This window comes from Trachypithecus francoisi, unplaced genomic scaffold, assembly GCF_009764315.1.
Source record: "Trachypithecus francoisi isolate TF-2019V2 unplaced genomic scaffold, Tfra_2.0 Lachesis_group10, whole genome shotgun sequence".
Classification (NCBI taxonomy): domain Eukaryota; kingdom Metazoa; phylum Chordata; class Mammalia; order Primates; family Cercopithecidae; genus Trachypithecus; species Trachypithecus francoisi.
The window spans coordinates 34,646,782-34,668,319 of NW_022681455.1; the positions used below are offsets into that span (position 1 = coordinate 34,646,782).

Here is a 21,538-nt window from a genome sequence, read left to right on the forward strand (position 1 = left end):
CGCCCCTTCGTGTCGTCACAAACCCGTGACGTCCCCGCGTGACCTCACCGGGGCGGGCGAGGGGGCGAAAAGTAGGAAGGAGGAAAGAGATGGTCCAACCGTGCGGGGGAGTTTCTGTCCAGACCCTTACTCCGCCGGGTCCCCACCTTCAAGGAGAGCTGTTAAAGCCTGGGGCTGCGGGAGAAGTTCGGGGATTTTCGTTTGTGACAACTCTACCGTTTTGCAGGTGAGGAAACTGAAGTCCCGGGAGAGGGAGAGACAGTGGCAAGGTCAGGTAGCAAAGTGCACTCAGGACTCAGCCCTCCCAGCCAGGAGTTTGCCACTCACGCTTGAAGGACGTGTTTGAAGAGCCGCTTTCCCAGAGGAATGCTGCCTTAAAGCCTTGATTCCCGGGCACTCTTTGCTATTACTACAGTTTATCGGTGCTGTTTGTGTTATGCAATGGTAGCATTGTGTCTCCGGAAAATAAAAAAGGTCTCGATACAAACATCCATCACGGGTCTAGAAGAACACCACACATAACCTTCCACCCACTCCGTCAGGAACAACCCTATCAAAATAAAGTCATGAGAATTTAGCATGCCTTGTTCTGTATTTAAAATAGAAGACGAAGTATTTCTGTATATACTGTATACCTTCCCGGTCAAGGTCTGTCAAAGAATGAGAAAGGAAGTAAAGAGGCTGTCTTGTCTGCCCTCTTCTGTTAGGAAATGTTTTTGAAACACCGCGAATTGCCCAGCACTGCTAGATCCAAGGCGGGGAAGGGTCGGGGGATGAGTGAGAAATGGTCTTCTGCCTTCAAGTAGCCCCCTATTTTGCAAATAAGGGAAGTAAGCTTACGTGCGTTGTCCAGAAATACAGAGCAGCAAAACTAGAACCCAGATTTCTGGTTCCTTATGAAGTGTGTTTTCCACAATTTCAAAAACAACTGGAATAAGTAGTAATGTGTCGGGGGCCAGGATGTTTTGGAAAGGGAACGCATTCCTCTGTCCCACTACCAAAAGAGAGTAAACTACAGTGGGTTTTTAAGGTTCTGGAGTCATGCATATTTGGGACTCAGAGATGAACATGTTTTGTCCTAATCTTTTGGATGGTGCAATAGAGACAGAACGATTATAAAAATCTCAATAACTGAAAGGAACTGAGACTGTCGAGTCCAACCTCCCCATTCTACAGATGAAGACATTGAAATGGATAGAGAGGAAATGATTCACCCAAGATTACACAGCTGGAAAGGGCGTTCCAGACTCCCAGTTTAGCACTCCATTCACTATACCCTGCTACATTCCCTTTCTACATTAAGTTCAATTGGGACCTTACACAAAAATTAAAAAGTTGACCCAAGAACTAATTTGATGTTAGGACCATAGACTTCTAGAAAGTGTTTTAACTTGCAGTATTCATGGATGAAAACTGTGTTGACCAAGGATCCAAAAGACGATATTGTTGGAACCTGGTGACTCCATTAGAATGCTGATTTAGGGAAAAATTCAAAACTCTCAGTCAATCGCATACAGTACTAAGGTCTTAACCCACACCTAAACGCTCTACATAATTCAAAAAAAAATTTTTTTTTTCAGACAAGATCTTATTCTGTTGCCCAGGCTGGAGTGCAATGGCAGGATCACGGCTCACTGCAGCCTTGAACTCCTGGGATCAGGTAATCCTCCCACCTCAGCTCCCCCAGGAAATTGGAACTGCAAGTGGGCGCCACCATGCCTGGCTAATGTTGTTTTTCCAACCTTCTGTAGAGACAGGGTCTCACTGTGTTGCCCTGGCTGATCTCAAACTTCTGGGCTTGAGGGATCCTCCTCCCTTGGCCTCCCTAAGTGTTGGGATTGCAGGCATGAGCCACTGTGCCCTAATATTTTTATGTAATAAATAAAAAGCTATTAAGATCAATGAGTAGGTGGGAGGATAGCTTACGCCCAGGAATTTGAGACCAGCTTGAGCAACATGGTGAGACCACCACACCACAAAAAATTTAAAAATTAATCCTGCATGGTAGTGCTCACCCATGGTCCCAGCTACATGGGAGGCCGAGGAGGGAAGATCATTTGAGCCCAGGAAGTTGAGGCTGCAGTGAGCCATGTTCCTGCCACTGCACTCCAGCCTGGATGACAGGAGATGCTGTCTCAAAAAAATTTTTTAAGTTACATATAAAAATAAAAAGATCAAAAGGAGTCCAAGGTGGGAGGAGCACTTGAGGCCAACAGTTTGAGACCAGCCTGGGCAGGCAGTGTAGCAAGACCCCATCTCTACCAAAAATTTTTAAAAATAGCTGGGTTAAGTGGTATGCACCTGTAGTCCCACCTGCTCCAGGTAGTTGAAGCAGGAAGATAGCCTGCGCCTAGGAGTTTGAGGCTGCAGTGAGCTGTGATTGTGCCACTGCACTGGAGCCTAGGCACCTGAGCAAGACTCAGTCTCCCTTTTTTTTTTTTTTTTGAGGCAGAGTCTTGCTCTATTGCCCAGGTTGGAGTGCAGTGGTGAGATCTCAGCTTGTTGCAACCTCTGCCTCCCAGGTTCAAGCAATTCTCCTGCCTCAGCCTCGCAAGTAGCAGAGACCACAGGTGTACACCACCACGCCCAGCTGATTTTTGTATTTTTTGGTAGTGATGGATTTTCACCGATGTTGGCCAGGCTGGTCTGAAACTCCTGACTTCAGGTGATCTGCCATCGGCCTCCCGAAGTGCTGGGATTACAGGCATGAGTCACCTTGCCCGGCCAAGACTGCCTCTTAAAAATATATATATTAAAGGCTGGAAAATGAATGAAAATATTTTAAACTCCATGAATAAGAAATGCAAATTAGGCCGGGCGCGGTGGCTCAAGCCTGTAATCCCAGCACTTTGGGAGGCCGAGACGGGCGGATCACGAGGTCAGGAGATCGAGACCATCCTGGCTAACACAGTGAAACCCCGTCTCTACTAAAAATACAAAAAACTAGCCGGGCGAGATGGCGGGCGCCTGTAGTCCCAGCTCTTCGGGAGGCTGAGGCAGGAGAATGGCGTGAACCCGGGAGGCGGAGCTTGCAGTGAGCTGAGATCCGGCCACTGCACTCCAGCCCGGGCGACAGAGCGAGACTCCGCCTCAAAAAAAAAAAAAAAAAAAAAAAAAAAGAAATGCAAATTAAAACAAAGATACAATATCATTCTTACATATTTTTACATTTTTACATAAACAAGGTTTTTTAGTATAAATATATCCTATACATTAACTTGTGTCCTCTATTTTTATTTGCTAACTCCGGCAACCCAAACTATGGGGAATGTTTACTTTTATGTTAAATTTCTATACTGCTTGAATGTTTACAGTGAGTATATATTAACTTGGTAGTTTTTGTTTTTTTGTTTTTTTTGTCCCCATGAAAGCAGACTGTTTTATTTTTTAAAAAGCATAAAATTTTCAATGATTTTCTTTAAATGTTATTGGTGAGGTCAAATTATATTGCTATTGGCCAAGCATGGTGGCTCATGCCTGTAATCCCAGCACTTTGGGAGGTTGAGGTGGATGAATCACATGAGGTCAAGAGTTCGAGACTAGCCTGGCCAACATGGTGAAACCGCATCTCTACTAAAAAATGCAAAAAAAATTGGCCAGGCGTGGTGGCTTATGCCTGTAATTCCAGTACTTTAGGAGACCAAGGCGGGCAGATCACTTGAGGTCAGCAGTTCGAGACCAGCCTGACCAACATGGAGACACTCTGTTTCAACTAAAAATACAAAATTAGCCCAGCATGGTGGTGCATGCCTGTAATCCCAGCTATTCTAGAGGCTGAGGCAGGAGAATCACTTGAACCTGGGAGGCAGAGGTTGCAGTGAGCTGAGATCATGCCATTGCCCTCCAGCCTGGACAACAAGAGCAAAACTCGCTCTCAAAAAAAGAGAAAAAAAATTAGTCAGGCATGGTGGCGGGCGCCTGAAATCCCAGCTACTCAGGAGGCTGAGGCAGGAGAATCATCGCTTGAACCCGAAAGGCAGAAGTCGCAGTGAGCCAAGATCTCGCCATTGCACTCCAGCCTGGGCGACAGAGCAAGACTGTCTCAAAAAATAATAAGTATTATTATTTTTATTTATTTATTTTGAGACAGAGTCTCGCTCTGTCGCCCAGGCTGGAGTGCAGTGGCCTGATCTCGGCTCACTGCAACCTCTGCCTCCCAGGTTCAAGCGATTCTCCTGCCTAAGGCTCCTGAGTAGCTGGGACTACAGGCACCTGCTACCATGCCCAGCTAATTTTTTTGTATTTTTGATAGAGACAGAGTTTCACCATCTCTGGTCTCTAACTCCTGACCTTAGGTGATCCACCAGCTTCGTCCTCCCAAAGTGCTAGGATTACAGACATGAGCTACCAGGCCCACCGTTAATTATTATTTACTATTACTTTATTTTTTATTTTTTTCTAAGACAGAGTCTCGTTCTGTTGCCAAGGCTGGAGTGCAGTGTCACAAGATCTGTGCTCACTGCAACCTGCAACCTCCGCCTCCCAGGTTCAAGCGATTCTCCTGCCTCGCTCAGTCTCCTGAGTAGCTGGGATTACAGGCATTAGCCACCATGCCTAGCTAATCTTTTTATATTTTTTGTAGAGATGGGTTTCGCCATGTTGGCCAGGCTGGTCTCAAATTCCTGATCTCAAGTGATCCCCCCGCCTCGGCCTCCCAAAGTACTGGGATTACAGGCATGAGCCTCTGTGCCCAGCTTTCCTCCCCTTGCTTGCTTGCTTGCTTCCTCCCTCCCTCCCTCCCTCCCTCCTTCCTTCCCTCCCTCCCTCCCTCCCTCCTTCCTTCCCTCCCTCCCTCCCTCCCTCCTCCTTCCCTCCCTCCCTCCTTCCTTCTTCCCTCCCTCCCTCCTCCTTCCTTCCCTCCCTCCTCCCTCCTTCCTTCCTTCCTTCCCTCCCTCCCTCCTTCCTTCCTTCCCTCCCTCCCTCTTTCCCTCCCTCCCTCTTCCCTCCCTCCCTCCTTCCTTCCTTCCTTCCTCCCTCCCTCCCTCCTCTCTCTCTCTCCCCTCTCTCTCTCTCTTTTTCTCTCTCTCTTTCTTTTTTTCTTTCTTTTCTTTCATCTAGCTCTGTTGCCCAGGCTGGAGTGTGCAGTGTGCAACAGTGCAATCTCGGCTCACTGCATCCTCCACCTCCTGGGCTCAAGCGATCCTACCACCTCAACCTCCAGAGTAGCTGAGACGACAGGTGCATGCCACCACCCCCAGCTAATTTTTGTATTTTTTGTAGAGACAAGGTTTTGCCATGTTCTCCAGGCTGGTCTCCAACTCCTGGGTTCAGGCTATCCTCCTGCCTCAGCCTCCCCAAGTGCTGGGATTACAGGTGTGAGCTCCTGCACCTGGCCCTGTTTGTTTGTTTGTTTTACATTTTCCAAGTTTTGACAATAAGCATGTGTTGAAGAATTTTTACCATACGATTTGCCTATGCTACGTTAAGTGAAGAAAACAGTATGTAATTTAGTACACTATATGAACTTATCCACATAGCAAGAGATTGTAAATATTAATAGAGAATTATTAATAATAATTTTAATTTTCTTTTTTATACTTTTCTGTATTTAAATAAATAAATATGGCCGTGTGCAGTGGCTTACGCCTGTAATCCCAGCACTTTGGAAGACCCAGGCAGGCAGATCACCTGAGGTCAGGAGTTTGAGACCAGCCTGGCCAAGATCGTGAAAGCTAGTATCTACTAAAAATACAAAAATTAATCAGGCGTGGTGGTGCGTGCCTGTAATCCCAGCTACTCAGGAGGCTGAGGCAGAAAAATCGCTTGAACCCAGGAGGCAGAGATTGTAGTGAGCTGAGAACCTACTATTACATTCCAGCCTGGGCAACAGAGGGAGACTCCATCTCCAAATAAATAAATAGGACCAGACAAGGTGGCTCACGCCTGTTATCCCAGCACTTTGGGAGGCCAAGGCAGGAGGGTCACTTGAGCTCAGGAGCACGAGACCAGCCCTGTCAACATATCAAGACAAAAATAAAACATAAGAACAATTAACTGGGGGTGGTGTGCATGCCTGTAATCCCAGCTACTCGGGAGGTTGAGGTGGGAGGATCTCTTGAACAGGGGAGGTCAAGGCTGCCGTGAGCAGAGATTGTGCCACTGCACGCCAGCCTGGGGTAATGCAGCAAGACCCTATCTTAAAATAATAAAATAAAATAAAATAAAATAAAATAAGATAAGATAAGATAAAATAAAAAATAAAATAAAATAAATGTTTCAACTGGCTGGTCCACTAAGAATCATGAGACAGGGCCGGGCCCGGTGGCTCACGCCTGTAATCCCAGCACTTTGGGAGACCGAGACGGGCGGATCACGAGGTCAGGAGATCGAGACCATCCTGGCTAACATGGTGAAACCCCGTCTCTACTAAAAAAAATACAAAAACTAGCCAGGCGCGGTGGCGGGCGCCTGTAGTCCCAGCTACCCGGAGGCTGAGGCAGGAGAATGGCGTAAACCCGGGAGGCAGAGCTCGCAGTGAGCTGAGATCTGGCCACTGCACTCCAGCCTGGGCGACAGAGTGAGACTCTGTCTCAAAAAAAAAAAAAATCATGAGACAGAGGCCAGGCGTGGTGGCTCATGCCTGTAATCCCAGCACTGTAGGAGGCTGAGGCAGGCGGATCACCTGAGGTCAGGAGTTTGAGACCAGCCTGGCCCACATGGCAAAGCCCCATCTCTACTAAAAATACAAAAATTAACTGGGTATGGTGCCACGCACCTATAATTACAGCTACTCGGGAGGCTGGGGTGGGAGAATTGCTTGAACCTGGAGGCAGAGGTTGCAGTGAGCCAAAATTGTGCCACTGCACTCCAGCCTGGGAGACAGAGTGAGACTCCATCTCAAAAAAAAAAAGAATAATGAGACAGAATTATCTCTATTATCTCTGTTAACGTGGATGATCTTTAAAGCTTTTATTTGGGAAGTAAGAATTGCATGTCAATTTTTTTAAACACTTGGGGTCTTGCTTTTCCACCAAGACTGAAATGCAGTGGCGAAATAACTCACTCCAGCCTGGAACTCCTGGGCTTGAGCAGTCCTGCTGCCTCAGCCTCCCAGAGTGCTGGTATTATAGGCATCAACCACCGTACTCAGCCTCGCAATGTATTCTTAAATGATAAAAGATACCCAGCCGAGTGCAGTAACCTACGCCTGTAATCCCAGCACTTTGGGAGGCCAAGGCAGGCAGATCACCTGAGGTCAGGAGATCGAGACCATCCTGGCCAACGTGGTGAAACCCTGTCTCTACTAAAAATCCAAAAATTAGCTACTAAAAAAAATACAAAAACTAGCCAGGCGCGGTGGCGGGCGCCTGTAACTCATCTCAAAAGAAAAAAGAAAAAAGTTTGGAATTTAACATATGGCTACAACTAGCACAAGCCAAACTTTCCATTCTGTGTTTGTTTCCAAGAATGGAGGTTTAAATGAGGTAGGCATAAGCATTTGTAAATGTAAAATATTAAAGTCTTACATGACATTGGGAGAGACAAGGACATACATTTCTATAAATAACTATATAAAGGCAGGCAACCGTGCAAAGCTGCATATGTTCAAGTGCCAAATGGGAAGTAGACAACGAGGCTGTAGGACTTGGGAGGAGGGAAGAGTAAAGGGTAGGTTGGGGTGCCCAGAGATGCCTTCCAGGAGACTCGACTCAGGAGGCCTGGATGATCCTCCACAGAGTTTGAGGAACAGGCTAGTAAGGGAAAGCATTATGACAAAGTCATTTAGAAGCTTTGAACCTCTCCAAGACCCTGGCTCTTATTTACTTATTTACTTATTTTGAGACAGAGAGGCTGGAGTGCAGTGGTGCAATCTTGGCTCACTGCAACCTCTGCCTCCCGGATTCAAGCGACTCTCTTGCCTCAGCCTCCCTAGTAGCTGGGATTCCAGGCGCCTGCCACCACACCTGGCTAATTTTTGTATTTTTAGTAGAGACAGGGTTTCACTATGTTGTCCAGGCTGGTCTCAAACTCCTGACCTCAAGTGATCTGCCCACCTCAGCCTCCCAAAGTGCTGGGATTGCAGACGTGAGCCACTGCGCCTGGCCAAAACCCTGGCTCTTTTTGCTGCTTCCTGTTTTCTGTACTGAATGCAAAAACATATCTAGAAGTCACTCCAGGAAGAGGAAATGCAATCTAAGTTCTACCTGGGGGGGCATATTTTCTCTGGGAAGTGAATAGGTGAGGTTGAAGAGCAACCCTCCACTTTCAGTATCCTCCCAAAGCATGATAGGAAAGGACCAGACCCCCACATTTGGGGTTTTTCCAGTTCTTCTACCCTACTGCCCTACTCAAGAGATACTCAAATGGCAGGCACCAGCCTATTGTACTATTTTTTCTTCTGGATAAAGCATGAGACCCTGGGTCTCTTCTTTCCTACTGTGGTGAATGGGAGAATGCAGACGAAAACCTGACTGTCTTTATCTCACGTCCCTTGGCCTAGATACATCCAGAAGTGTCCATTCTTCTTTTCTTTTTTTTCCCCTTCTCTTCTTGGCCCCTTTAGTTTGCCAAGTCAAACATCCTCCAAGTAAACATGAACGCCTTATCTCTCCCTCATGTTAAAAAAACAAAAACAAAAACCCAGAGCCCCTCCCCTTTTATTATAATCATTCTCTTCACTCTTTTTTTACCAACTGGGTTCCAATGTGTACAACATCTTGCTGTCTGCATCTCAGGTAAAGTTAAGAAAGAAAAGGAGAAAAAAGGGAACAAATATTTAATGAACTCTCCAATGTGTCCGGGTCCATCACATTAAGTACTTTGGTTCATTTAATCTTCACAACAAAATGAGATCATTATTATTATTTTTCCAATTTGCAGATCAGGAAATAGAAATTAAAAGTTTAAATACCCTGTTCAAAGAGACACAGATGTTGAGAAAGCCAAGATTTAACCCAAGGGTCAGAAAGAAACCTGTGCCTTTCTCTTTACTCCAGATTTCTTTCAGTCCTTTTTTTTTTTTTAATTTTTATTATTTTTATAATAGAGACAGGGTCTTGCTATGTTGGCCAGGTTGGCCTTGAACTCCTAGCCTCAAGCAATCCTCCTGCCTCAGCCTCCCGAAGTGTTGGGATTATAGACATGAGCCACTGCACCCAGCTTCTTTCAATCCTAAGGATTTTACATTTTCACTATGTTCAGCCTACTTGTGTTTGTAAGGAGCCATCATTACTTTCTTTTATGGGATTACTTCGATGATTTTCAAGATCCTTTTAGAGGAGACTAAGCTAGCTAATAAATACTAATGCCAATACCTTGGCCAGGCACAGTGACTCACACCTGTAATCCCAGCACTTTGGGAGGCCAAGGCCAGCCTGGCCAACATGGCAAAACCCTGCCTCTACTAAAAACACAAAGATTAGCTGGGAATGGTGGCACGCACCTGTAATCCCAGCTACTCAGGAGGCTGAGGCAGGAGAATCGCTTGAACCTGGGAGGCAGAGGTTGCAGTGAGCCAAGATCATGCTACTGCTGTCCAGCCTGTGCAACAGAGTGAGAGTCTGTCTCAAAAAACAAAACAAAACAAACTTAAAAAAAAAAAATACCAATACCTTAAATTTATGTAACACTTGACAGTTTACTTTTTGCCTTCTTTTTTCTTTTTTTTTTTTTTTTGAGATGGAGTTTCACCCTTGTTGCCGAGGCTGGAGTGCAATGAATGGCGCAATCTCAGCCCACGGCAACCTCCATCTCCTGGGTTCAAGCGATTCTCCTGCCTCAGCCTCCTGAGTAGCTGGGATTACAGACGCGTGCCACCACTCCCAGCTAATTTTCATATTTTTAGTAGAGGTGGGGTTTCTCCATGTTGGTCAGGCTGGTCTCGAACTCCTGACCTAAAGTGATCCACCCACCTTGGCCTCCCAAAGCACTGGGATTATAGGCGTGAGCTGCCATGCCCGGCCTTCCTTATTTTTTCATTGTTTCAATGTTTTATTTTCTTTGGCCATGTCATTAGTAATACCTTATAGTTTTTCAATATATCCATGTATTCTCTTATCTCATTTTCAGGAAAAACAAATTACATTGGCTTGTTTTTTAGTAGCTTTTTTTTTTTTGAAAGACTCATACATGCTTGTTGCAACTAAAATTAAGCAATATAGAAATTGTAAAAAAAATAAATAAATAAAAAGAAAGTAAAAATCACCCTAAATCCCGCTACTCAGAGATAACCACTGTTAATATTTGAGTAAATATGTTTTTCATCTGTTTCTCCATTTGTATAATTTGACTAAATGGGATCATACTCTGCCTTTCTAGGCTGCTTTTTTTCACTGAGAGTATGCTGACAACAGCTTTCCACATCAGTAAATGTATATTTATGTCATTATTTATATTTATTTTAATTTTGTTTGTTTATTTTCTGGTTTTTGTTTTTGAGGCAGGATCTTGGTTTGTCACCCAGGCTGGAGTGCAGTGGCACGATCACGGCTCACTGCAGCCTTGACCTCCTGGGCTCAAGCGATCCTCCCACCTCACTCTCTAGAGCAGTTGGGAGTACAGGCACACTCCACCAAGCTCAGCTACTTTTTAAATTTTTTTTGTAGAGATGAGATCTCACTATGTTGCTCAAACTGGTCTTTAACTCCTATGCTCAAACAGTCCTCCTGCCTCAGCCTCCCAAAGTGCTAGGATTACAGACATGGGCCACTGCACCCAGCTCCATTATTATTTTTAATGATTACATAGTATTCCAATTTAAGGATACGTTTCACTTGACCAGTGACCAATTGATGACGTTTGAGACTACTTCCAATTTTTGATTGTCATAAGAAATTATTAGCCCTAATTTAAAGATTAGGGAATCGAAGCTCTGAAAAAGCTAAATGATTTTCCCTTTTCAAACTCCAGGTCTAGAGCTAAGCTACTTGCGCCAAGCCCTAGATTTCTGACTCTTTTTTTTTTTTTTTTTTTAAAGACAGGGTCTCACTATGTTGCCCAGGCAGGTCTTGAACTCTCGAGGTCAAGGTGTCCTGGCCCAGACTTCTTACTCAAAACAGTTCTCTTTCCAAATGAACTATAAGAATAGAAAGTTGGAATTCTTGACATATAATAGGAGTTGACTTTCTTGGCATATAATATAGAATTGACAACAAAAAATGAGATGTTTTTAACTGTCCCATTTCTTTTTATTTCCTTTTTTAATCAGTCTACATCATGTTTTGATGCCCCATTTCTTTAAAAGTTAAGCATATGCTTACTATAAAACCCAGACATTCTGCGCCTATTTACTCAAAATAAATGAAAGCATATGTCCATACAAGTACTTATACATGAACATCCATAGCGGTTTTTTTTTTTTTTTTTTCTGAGATGGAGTCTTGCTCTGTTGTCCAGGCTGGAGTGCAGTGGCGCGATCTCAGCTCAGTGCAACCACCGCCCCCTGGGTTCAAGCAGTTCTCCTGCCTCAGCCTCCCAAGTATCTGGGACTACAAGCGTGTGCTACCGCACCTGGCTAATTTTTGTATTTTTAGTGGAGATGGGGTTTCACTAGGTTGGCCAGGCTGGTCTTGAACTCCTGACCTCAGGTGATCCGCCTGCCTTGGCCTCCCAAAGTGCTGGGATTACAGGCGTGAGCCATTGCGCCCTGCCCATTCATGCCAGTTTTATTTGCAATTCAAGTAATGGAAACAACCTAAATGTTCATCAACAAGCAAATGGATAAACAAATTGTAATATGCCCATACAATGGAATACTACTCAGCAATCGAAAGGAGTAAACTATTGATAGGTACAGCAACATGGATGAATTTCAGAAACATATTGAGCAAAAAAAGCCAGACACAAAGGAATATGCACTGTGTAATTCCACTTATTTGAAGTTCAAGAATAGGTAAAACTGAGCTATAGTGATGGAAAGTGACCCCAGTGGTGCCTGGAGTTGTAAGGGAGCTTGGAGGGGGCCCAGAGAATTGACTGGGAAGGGGCATGAGTGGATCTTTTGGGTTGGGTTAATGGAATTGTTCTATATCTGAATTGTGGTAACAGTTACATGGATATATGCATTTATCAAATCTCATCAAACTGTACACCTTTTTGTTTTGTTTTGAGACAGAGTCTCACTCTGTCACCCAGGCTGGAGTGCAATGTGTAATCTTGGTTCACTGAACCTCCACCTGCCTGGTTGAAGCAATTGTCCAGGCTCAGCCTCCCAAGTAGCTGGGATTACAGGCGCACACCACCACACCCAGCTAATTTTTTTGTATTTTTAGTAGAGATGGGATTTCGCCATGTTGGCCAGGCTGGTCTAGAACTCCTGACTTCAGGTGATCCACCCACCTTTGCCTCCCAAAGTGCTGGGATTACAGGCATGAGCCACTATGCCCCGCCAAACTGTACACTTTAAATGGGTGAATATTATTGTATGTAAATTATATTTCAACAAAGTGTTGTTTTTTAATTGGCCCTTTGGTTTTGTTACCATGAAGTATACTGCGTCTGGTAGAGATAAACATTTGGCATAAATGAAAAATGTCTGTGAATGAATACTTTTATATATATATATATATATATATATATATACACACATATATATATATATTTTTTAAGGATAAATGGCACTCATCTGGTCCTTTCCCAGTAATAGGAGTCACTTATCAGAAAAATAACTTGTCTGCATGAGCTTGACCCTGAAAAGATGAGACACAGGTTGGCTCTACATACCGTGGGTAATGCTGCTCTGGCTGACATGCGACAGCTGGCTGGGGTCCTCGGCAGTGGGCCCAGGCAGGCATCTGGGTAGGGAGAAAGAAGGGCTCAGCCCTCCCCTTAGCATACATTTTTCAAGGGCAGACCTGCCTAGGAGGGTCACATGTCTGATGCCTTTGCCAGGCTTCCAAACACAGAAAAGCTGCAGGGTTCTATGAAAAATGAAGCCTTTGTGTCAAAAATAGACCTTCAAGGAGAAAATTAAAAAGCTGTTTCCTGAAGCTAGCAAAGGGGAGCTATCCTGGAAAGGAAAATGCCTAGAGAGCCAGTTTGAGTTTTGAAGGGCCATGCTAACAAGTGATGACAACCCAGGGGCCTCCTTTCAGAGGCCCCGTAGAATTTCACTGAACTCATTTGCCTCCAATCTCCTCGAATCTCACACTGCAGAACTTCTGGGATGCTTTAAAGTGAGTTTCTACAGAAAAGGAAAAATCAAGTGACTGTCAGGTGCTTAACTGGTTAGGAACATCAAAGATGCCTGCTTGAAAAAGAAAGCAAATCAAAACAAAACAGAAAGCCCTAAACAGGAATCACTAGAAAGCAACTCTTTGTAACTGATAATAGCAGGCTGCTGTAAAGGCATCCCCAAAAGTAAAATGTTCATTTCCTCCAAAAAGAGTGTGTGTGTGTCTGTGTGTGTCTCTGTGTGTCAGAGAGACGGAGACAGAATGAGGTAGAAGAGGTCAAGACTAGAGAGAATAAGTGAATATTTCCTTTCTCTCACCAGACCTCATGTGGCCAAAAGCTAAACAGGTCCATAATCAGCACACTGTTCACCTATCCTTGTGTGTATCCTTAAGCTAGTATCTCAGGAGTCTAATTCCCTAAATCTCAGTCACTTGGGAGCCGGTGGATCTTGTTAAAAATGCCCATTCTTGGCTGGGCGTGGTGGCTGACATCTGTAATTCCAGCACTTTGGGAGGCTGAGGCAGGCAGATCACGAGGTCAGGAGATCAAGACCATCCTAGCTAACACAGTGAAACCCCACCTCTACTAAAAATACAAAAAAAAAAAAATTAGCCAGGTGTGGTGGCGGGTGCTTGTAGTCCCAGCTATTCGGGAGGCTGAGGAAAGAAAATGGCGTGAACCCAGGAGGCAGAGCTTGCAGTGAGCTGAGATCACGCCACTGCACTCCAGCTTGGGCAACAGAGCGAGACTCCATCTGTTGGAAAAAAAAAAAAAAGCCCATTCTTGGCTAGGCACGGTGGCTCATGCTTGTAATCCTAGTACTTTGGGAGGCCAAGGTGGGCAGATCACCTGAAGTCAAAAGTTTGAGACCAGCCTGGCCAACATGGCGAAACTCCTTCTCTACTAAAAATACAAAAATTAGCTGGGTGTGATGGTGCACGTCTGTAATCCCAGCTACTTGAGACTGAGATAGGAGAATCGCTTGAACCCAGGAGGTGGATGTTGCAGTGAGACGAGATTGTGCCACTGCACTCCAGCCTGGGAGACAAGAGTGAAACTCTGTCTCAAAAACAACAACAACAAAAAGCCCATTCTTGGCTGGGCGCAACAGCTCATGCCTATAATCCCAGCACTTTGGGAGGCCGAGGTGGGTGGATTATTTGAGGCCAGGAGCTCGAGACCAGCCTGGCTAATATGGTTGAAAACCCATCTCTACTAAAAATAAACATTAAAAAATGAGCCATGGTTGCGGGCGCCTGTAATCCCAACTACTTGGGAGGCTGAGACACGAGAATCATTTGAACCTGGGAGGTGAAGGTTGCAGTGAGCCGAGATTGTGCCACTACACTCCAGCCTGAGTGACAGAGCAAGACTCTGTCTCAAAAAAAAAAAAAAGCCCATTATTGGGTCCCAGACCCCTACAGTATAAGTCCGTGTGTCTGAAATAGAGCCCAGGAATCACCATGTGATTCTAATGCACATTAAAGCTTGAAGGTCATTACCATTTCTTTTCTTCTCTTTTCTTTCTCTTTTTTTTTGAAACAAGGTTTTACTCTGTCGCCCAGGCTGGAGTGCAACGACACGATCTCAGCTTACTGCAGCCTCCACCTCCTGGACTCAAGTAGCTGGAACCACAGGTGCGTGCCACCATGTCTGGCTAAGTTTTTGATTTTTGGTAGAGACAAGGTGTGTCTCTAGTGTCCAGGCTAGTTTTGAACTCCTGTGCTCAAGCAATCCTCCTGCCTCAGCTTCCCAAAGTGCTGGGACTACAGGCATAATCCACTGAGCCCGGCAGAAGATCATTACTTTAAGCAAACACAGTTAATCGTTTATTAATGGTTTGCTCAATAGTTCAACTCGATTACAGGTCAGCAAATTAAACTCTGTATTTTCACTGGTGTGTTTGAATTCTGTTTGTCTCAAGAAAAGCAACTATGAATTGGTGGGGAAAAAACCCCACTGGATGGTTGAGAATATAAATCCATACATTTCTGAGATTGGTGGCAATATGTTACAAAATTCTTCTAAATGCTTTCACCCAGATTTTCCACTCCCAGTCATGAATCCTAATGTAATAATGAATGAGCCAAGATACGAGAAAGTTTATTTTGCTATTGTTCATAATTTTGAAAAATTGGAAACCATCTAAATACTTAACAAAAGGAGATCAGTTAAACTAGTTACAAGAGTGCCATGTAATAAATGCAGATCTGAATTTATTGACACGGGCACATGTTTAAACTACATAATTGTTCAAGGGACAAAGAAGATTACAAAACTATGTCAATGTTTATTTTTGTAAAAAGAAATTTAAAACAGGCCGGGCATGGTGGCTTACGCCTGTAATTCCAGTATTTTGGGAGGCCGAGGCAGGCAGATCTCGAGTACAAGAGATAGAGACCATCCTGGCCAACATGGTGAAACCCTGTCTGTACTAAAAATAAAAAAATTAGCTGGGCATGGTGGCCTGTGCCTGTAGTCCTCACCACTTGGGAAGCTGAGGCAGGAGAATCGCTTGAACCCAGGCAGTAGAGGTTGTATTGAGCCGCGATCGCACCACTGCACTCCAGCCTGGCGACAGTGCAAGATTCTGTCAAAAACAAAGCAAAACAAAACAAAAATTAGCGGGGCATGGGGGTGTGCACCTGTAGTCCCAGCTACATGGGAGGCTGAGTCAGAATAATCGCATGGGCAACGGAGAGACTCCATCTCAAAAAAAAAAAAAAAAAAAATTAAGAACAAAATTTTGAAGAATATACAAAATGTTGACAATACCTATCTGTGTGGTGGGGTCACATTTTTCTTCTTTGTAATTTGTTTAAATTGTTTTAAAATTATATACATATATTATTATTTTAGAGACAGGGTCTCATTCTGTCCCCCAGGCCGTAGTGCAGTGGCATGATCATGGTTCAGTATAACCTCAAACACTTGGGCTCAAGAGATCTTCCCATCTCAACCCCTAAGTAGCTAGGACTACAGGGCAGACCACGATGCCTAGCTACATTTTTTGTTTGTTTGTTTTTAAGTAGAGATACGGTCTCACTGTTTCCCAGGCTTACTGTTATAATCAGAAAAAGCATAGGGCTGTAACCATTTTGAATAAAAGGAGCAGATCACTGAATTCCATGTTTAAAAACTGGGTTAGGCCGGGCGCGGTGGCTCAAGCCTGTAATCCCAGCACTTTGGGAGGCCGAGACGGGTGGATCACGAGGTCAGGAGATCGAGACCATCCTGGCTAACACGGTGAAACCCCGTCTCTACTAAAAATACAAAAACTAGCTGGGCGAGGTGGCGGGCGCCTGTAGTCCCAGCTACTCGGGAGGCTGAGGCAGGAGAATGGCGTAAACCCGGAGGCGGAGCTTGCAGTGAGCTGAGATCCGGCCACTGCACTCCAGTCCGGGAGACAGAGCGAGACTCCGCCTCAAAAAAAAAAAAAAAAAAAAAAAAACTGGGTTAAAGTCCCAGATCTACTGCTTTGAACTTCCCTTTTCTTTTCTCTGAAATGGAGTATTATCATCTCAGGGGTACTCTCCATCTACTTCTGAGAGTAGTTGTGAGACAAAGTTTGGAAATATTTTGCAAACTATAAAGTGTTTTATAAAGATGCTGTATTATTAAGTTTTGATTTTCACATCAGAGACCCAAATTCATTCAATACCTAAATCTGCGAATATGTCGTTAAACATGATGCTAGCCTTTTTAAAAAATATATATGTTACTTTTTATTATGGAATTTATTTATTTATTTTGAGACAGAGTTTAGCACCTGTATCCTAGGCTGGAGTACAGTGGCGCAATTTGGGCTCATTGCAAACTTTGCCTCTGGGGTTCAAGTGATTCTTCTGCCTCAGCCTCCCAAGTAGCTGGGATTACAGGTGTGCACCACCACACCGAGCTGATTTTTGTATTTTAAGTAGAGATGGAGTTTCACCATGTTGGCCAGGCTGGTCTCGAACTCCTGACCGTAGGTGATCTGCCCGCCTCGGCCACTGAAAGTGCTGGGATTACAGGTGTGAGCCACCGCACCCAGCTGAGAGACCCTGTCTCTACCAAAAAAAAAAAAAAATTAAAATATTAGCCAGTTGTGGTGGTACATGCCTATAGTCCTAGGTACTCAGGAGGCTGATGCAGGGGGATCACTTGAGCCTGGGAGTTCAAAGTTTCAGTGAGCTATGATCATGCTATTGCACTCCATCCTGAGCACAGAGAGAAATTTTATTTAAAAAAAAAAAAAAAAGTAGCCTGGATACAATGGCTCATGCCTGTAATCCCAGCACTTTGAGAGGCCAAGACGGGTGGATTGCTTGAGGCCAGAAGTTCAAGACCAGCTTGAGCAACATGGTGAAACCTCATCTGTATAAAAAAGAAAAAGGAAAATTTACTAACTCGATAGAACTTTACAGAAAAAAAAAATTAGCTGGGTGCGGTGGTGTGCAGCTGTAGTTCCAGCCACTCAGGAGGCTGAGGTGGGAGGATTGCTTGAACTGGGAGGTTGATGCTGCAGCAAGCTGTGATCATACCACTGCTCTACAGCCCGGGTGACAGAACAAGTCCCTGTCTCAAAGAAACAAACAAAAAAGTGAATAAAACAGTATACGCACTCCCATGTATGCATCACCTAGCTTCAATATTATCAACTGACAGCCAACCTTGTTTTGTCTACACCTCCCACTCACTCCCAACTTCTCCATATTAACATAGTGCCAGACTTTTAGTTGAGCTCTATAAATTTTTTTTTTTTTTTTTTGAGACTGGCTCTCGCTCTGTCACTGAGGCTGGAGTACAGTGGCACGATCTAGGCTCATTGCAACCTCTGCCTCCTTGGTTCAAGTGATTCTCCTGCCTCAGCCTCCCAAGTAGCTAAGACTACAGCACGTGCCACCATGCCCAGCTAATTTTTATATTTTTAGTAGAGACAGGATTTCACCATGTTGGCCAGGCTGGTCTCAAACTCCTGACCTCAGGTGATCCGCCCACCTCGGCCTCCCAAAGTGCTGGGATTACAGGTGTGAGTCACTGTGCCTAGCCAACCTCTATAACTTTCATGTACATAAAAGTACATTCCAGTTCTCAACTCCTCATCTAAAAAGACAGTTCGGAGACCAGGACACGGTGACTGGTTTCCTGCCAGGTGGCATAGGGGAGCTTAACAAGAACTACCATCCCAATTTCCTGGTGGTGAAGAAGCATACAACCATCAGTGAGATCAAAGACACTTTCCAGCAGTTTCTAAACGGGATGACATTGGCATCATCCTTGTCAACCAGTACATTACAGAGATGGTGCAGCATGCCTTGGATGCCCACCAGTGCTCCATCCTGGTCATCCTGGAGATCCCCTCCAAGGAGCACCCATATGACGCCGCCAAGGAATCCATCCTGGGCAGGGCCAGGGGCATGTTCTCTGCCAAAGACCTGCTCTAGGGGATTCTTCACAGCCCAAAGCCCCTGCCTCATTTCCAGGCCTCTCCCCAGGCTTGCCATCAGCCTTCTTTAAGTTATGAGCCTCTGACTTCCAATTCCCATCTCTTCCCACTTCATGAAGAGGCTAGGTGAGGTGCTCCTAGGTTGCTTGGGCTCTGCTGTTAAAGTCTAGGCTAGTTAAGGAACAGGAAGCCAGACCATCTTCTCTCTCCACTACCTCTTCCCTGTGCTGTTGGTTACACAGTGTTGTTGTTGATGTAAAATTAAAGTCTAATATTAATAATATTCTTGCTTCTCTCCAAAATAATGAAAACAAAAAGTTGATATAGTACAATTTCTACAGATTATGTATGCAGCTCAGCATTGGGCCAACAAAAGGACCTTTGAAGTCTAATAGACTTGATTTCAAATCCTTCCCTGTCACCTACCAGTCATGTGACATCAGATAAATTAATTACCCCTTGTAAGCCTTGTTTCCTAATACCTGCCTTCTATAGTTAACATGAGACTTAGGCTGGGCGTGGTGGCTCATGCCTGTAATCCTAGCACTTTGGGAGGCTGAGGTAGGCAGATCATTTGAGGTCAGGAGTTTGCAACCAGCCTGGCCAACGTGGTGAAACCCCATCTCTACTAAAAATACAAAAGTTAGCCAGGCATGGTGGCGTGTGCCTGTAATCCCTGCTACTTGGGAGGCTGAGGCAGGAGAATTGCTTGAACCCAGGAGGCAGAGGTAGCAGTGAGCCAAGATCACACCATTGCACTCCAGCCTAGGAGACAGAGTAAGACTCCATCTCGGAAAGAAAAAAAAAAAAATGAGACTTAAATAAGAGAATGTATGTAAAGCAGTAAAGCACTTAGCATGACGTCTAACACATAGTGGCGGGGGGCAACAACATCTCACAAGACATTCCATTTGTTTATAGAAGACCTTTAGGAAGTACAACCATAAATATTGATTTCCCTTTGACATACAAAGAAACTGATGACATTAATGAGTATTGCTAACAGTGGAGAGACAGAACACTGCTCATTTTCTACTGGGAAAGTGAAAATTGGGACAACCACTGAGCACAGCCACAATTTGGCAGTATCTAGGAAAGTAGAAGAGGCGTTTTCCCCTATATCCCAGCAGTTCTATTTCTAGGTATATGCTCTAGAAAACTCTCACACGTGTACCCAAGAAGACATATAAGAATGTATATTGGCCGGGCGCGGTGGCTCAAGCCTGTAATCCAGCACTTTGGGAGGCCGAGACGGCGGATCACGGCAGGAGATCGAGACCATCCTGGCTAACATGGTGAACCCCGTCTCTACTAAAAAACAAAAAAACTAGCCAGCGACATGGCGGGCGCCTGTAGTCCCAGCTGCTTGGGAGGCTGAGGCAGGAGAATGGCGTAACCCAGGAGGCGGAGCTTGCAGTGAGCTGAGACCCCGCCACTGCACTCCGCCTGGGCGGCAGAGCGGACTCCGTCTCAAAAAAAAAAAAAAAAGAATGTATATTGCAGGCCAGGCGCGGTGGCTCACACCTGTAATCCTTGCACTTCGGGAGGCCGAGGCGGGCAGATCACAAGGTCAGGAGATCGAGACCATCCTGGCTAACACGGTGAAACCCCTGTCTCTACTAAAAATACAAAAAAGTTAGCCTGGTGTGGTGGCGGGCGACTGTAGTCCCAGCTACTTGGGAGGCTGAGGCAGGAGAATGGCGTGAACCCGTGAGGTGGAGCTTGCAGTAAGCCGAGATCACACCACTGCACTCCAGCCTGGGCGACCGAGTGAGACTCCATCTCAAAAAAAAAAAAAAGGAATGTATATTGCAGCTTAGGTGTGGTGGCTCACCCTTATAATGCCAGAACTTTGGGAGGCTAAGGCTGGAAGATGATTTGAGCCCAGGAGTTTGAGATCAGTCTGGGTAACATAGTGAGACCCCCCTCTACAAAAAAAAAAAAATCAAAAAATTAGCCAGGCATAGTAGTATGCACCTGTAGTCCCAACTACTCAGGAGTCTGAGTTAGGGTGATTGTTTGAGCCTAGGAGGTTGAGGCTGCAGTGAGCTGTGGTTGTACCGCTACACTCCAGCCTGGGTGACAGGGCAAGACACTGTCTTGAAAAAAATTTTATTTTAAATTAAAAACATGTACACTGCAACAGTGCTTATGAGAGCAAACAATAGGAAGCAGTCTAAATGTCCAATAGTACAGAAAATGTGATATAGTCAAGGAAGATATATTGTGATATAGTCATGAAGGAAATATCTATACCAATTAAATTGGCTGAAGTAGCTACATGTGGCAACATGAGTAAATACTATAAAGTTGAATGAAAAGAGTGGTGGCAAAAGGATGCCTCAATATGATACCATTTTTTTTTTTTTTTTGAGACAGAGTCTCGCTCTGTCACTAGGCTGGAGTGCAGTGGTGATACCATTATTTTTTAATAGCTTTATGGAGGTGTAACTGATATACAGAAACCTGCATATGTTCAATATGTACACTCTGATGAGTTTGGACATATGTACACACTCATGACACTACTTTGTCTCTGTCTCAAAAAAAAAAGATAAACAGTAGATTCATAATAAAGCATACATTCAGGATAATCAATATTCAGGATAATGATTATCTCAGGAAAGAAAAAGAAGAAATGTAATAGAAGAGGGATACTATAGGGTGTAATTGTTTCTGTAATATTTTAGTTCTTTTTTTTTCTTTTTTTTTTTTTTTTTTTGAGACAGAGTCTCTATCACACAGGCTGGAGTGCAATGGCGCGATTTTGGCTCACTGCAATGCAACCTCCGCCTCCCAGGTTCAAGCAGTTTTCCTGCTTCAGCCTCCAGAGTAGCTGGGATTACAGGCATCCACCACCAAAGCCTGAATAATTTTTGTATTTTTAGTAGAGACAGGGTTTCATCATGTTGACCAGGCTGGTCTTGAATTCTTGACCTCAGGTGATCCACCCACCTCGGCCTCCCAAAGTGCTGGGATTACAGGCATGAGCCACCA

At 44.7% G+C, this 21,538-nt stretch overlaps 1 long non-coding RNA gene and 1 pseudogene across 1 annotated transcript; both read left to right on the forward strand.

Moving 5' to 3' along the window:
- The first annotated feature begins 8 nt into the window (after nucleotides 1-8).
- LOC117087080 lies at nucleotides 9-17,041 on the forward strand. Its single transcript, XR_004438670.1, has 3 exons — nucleotides 9-226; nucleotides 4,585-4,588; nucleotides 17,031-17,041. It is a non-coding gene; the product is annotated as an uncharacterized LOC117087080 (long non-coding RNA).
- A 326-nt stretch (nucleotides 17,042-17,367) lies between these two features.
- Nucleotides 17,368-19,043, forward strand: LOC117088525 (annotated as a pseudogene).
- Nucleotides 19,044-21,538: the final 2,495 nt, after the last annotated feature.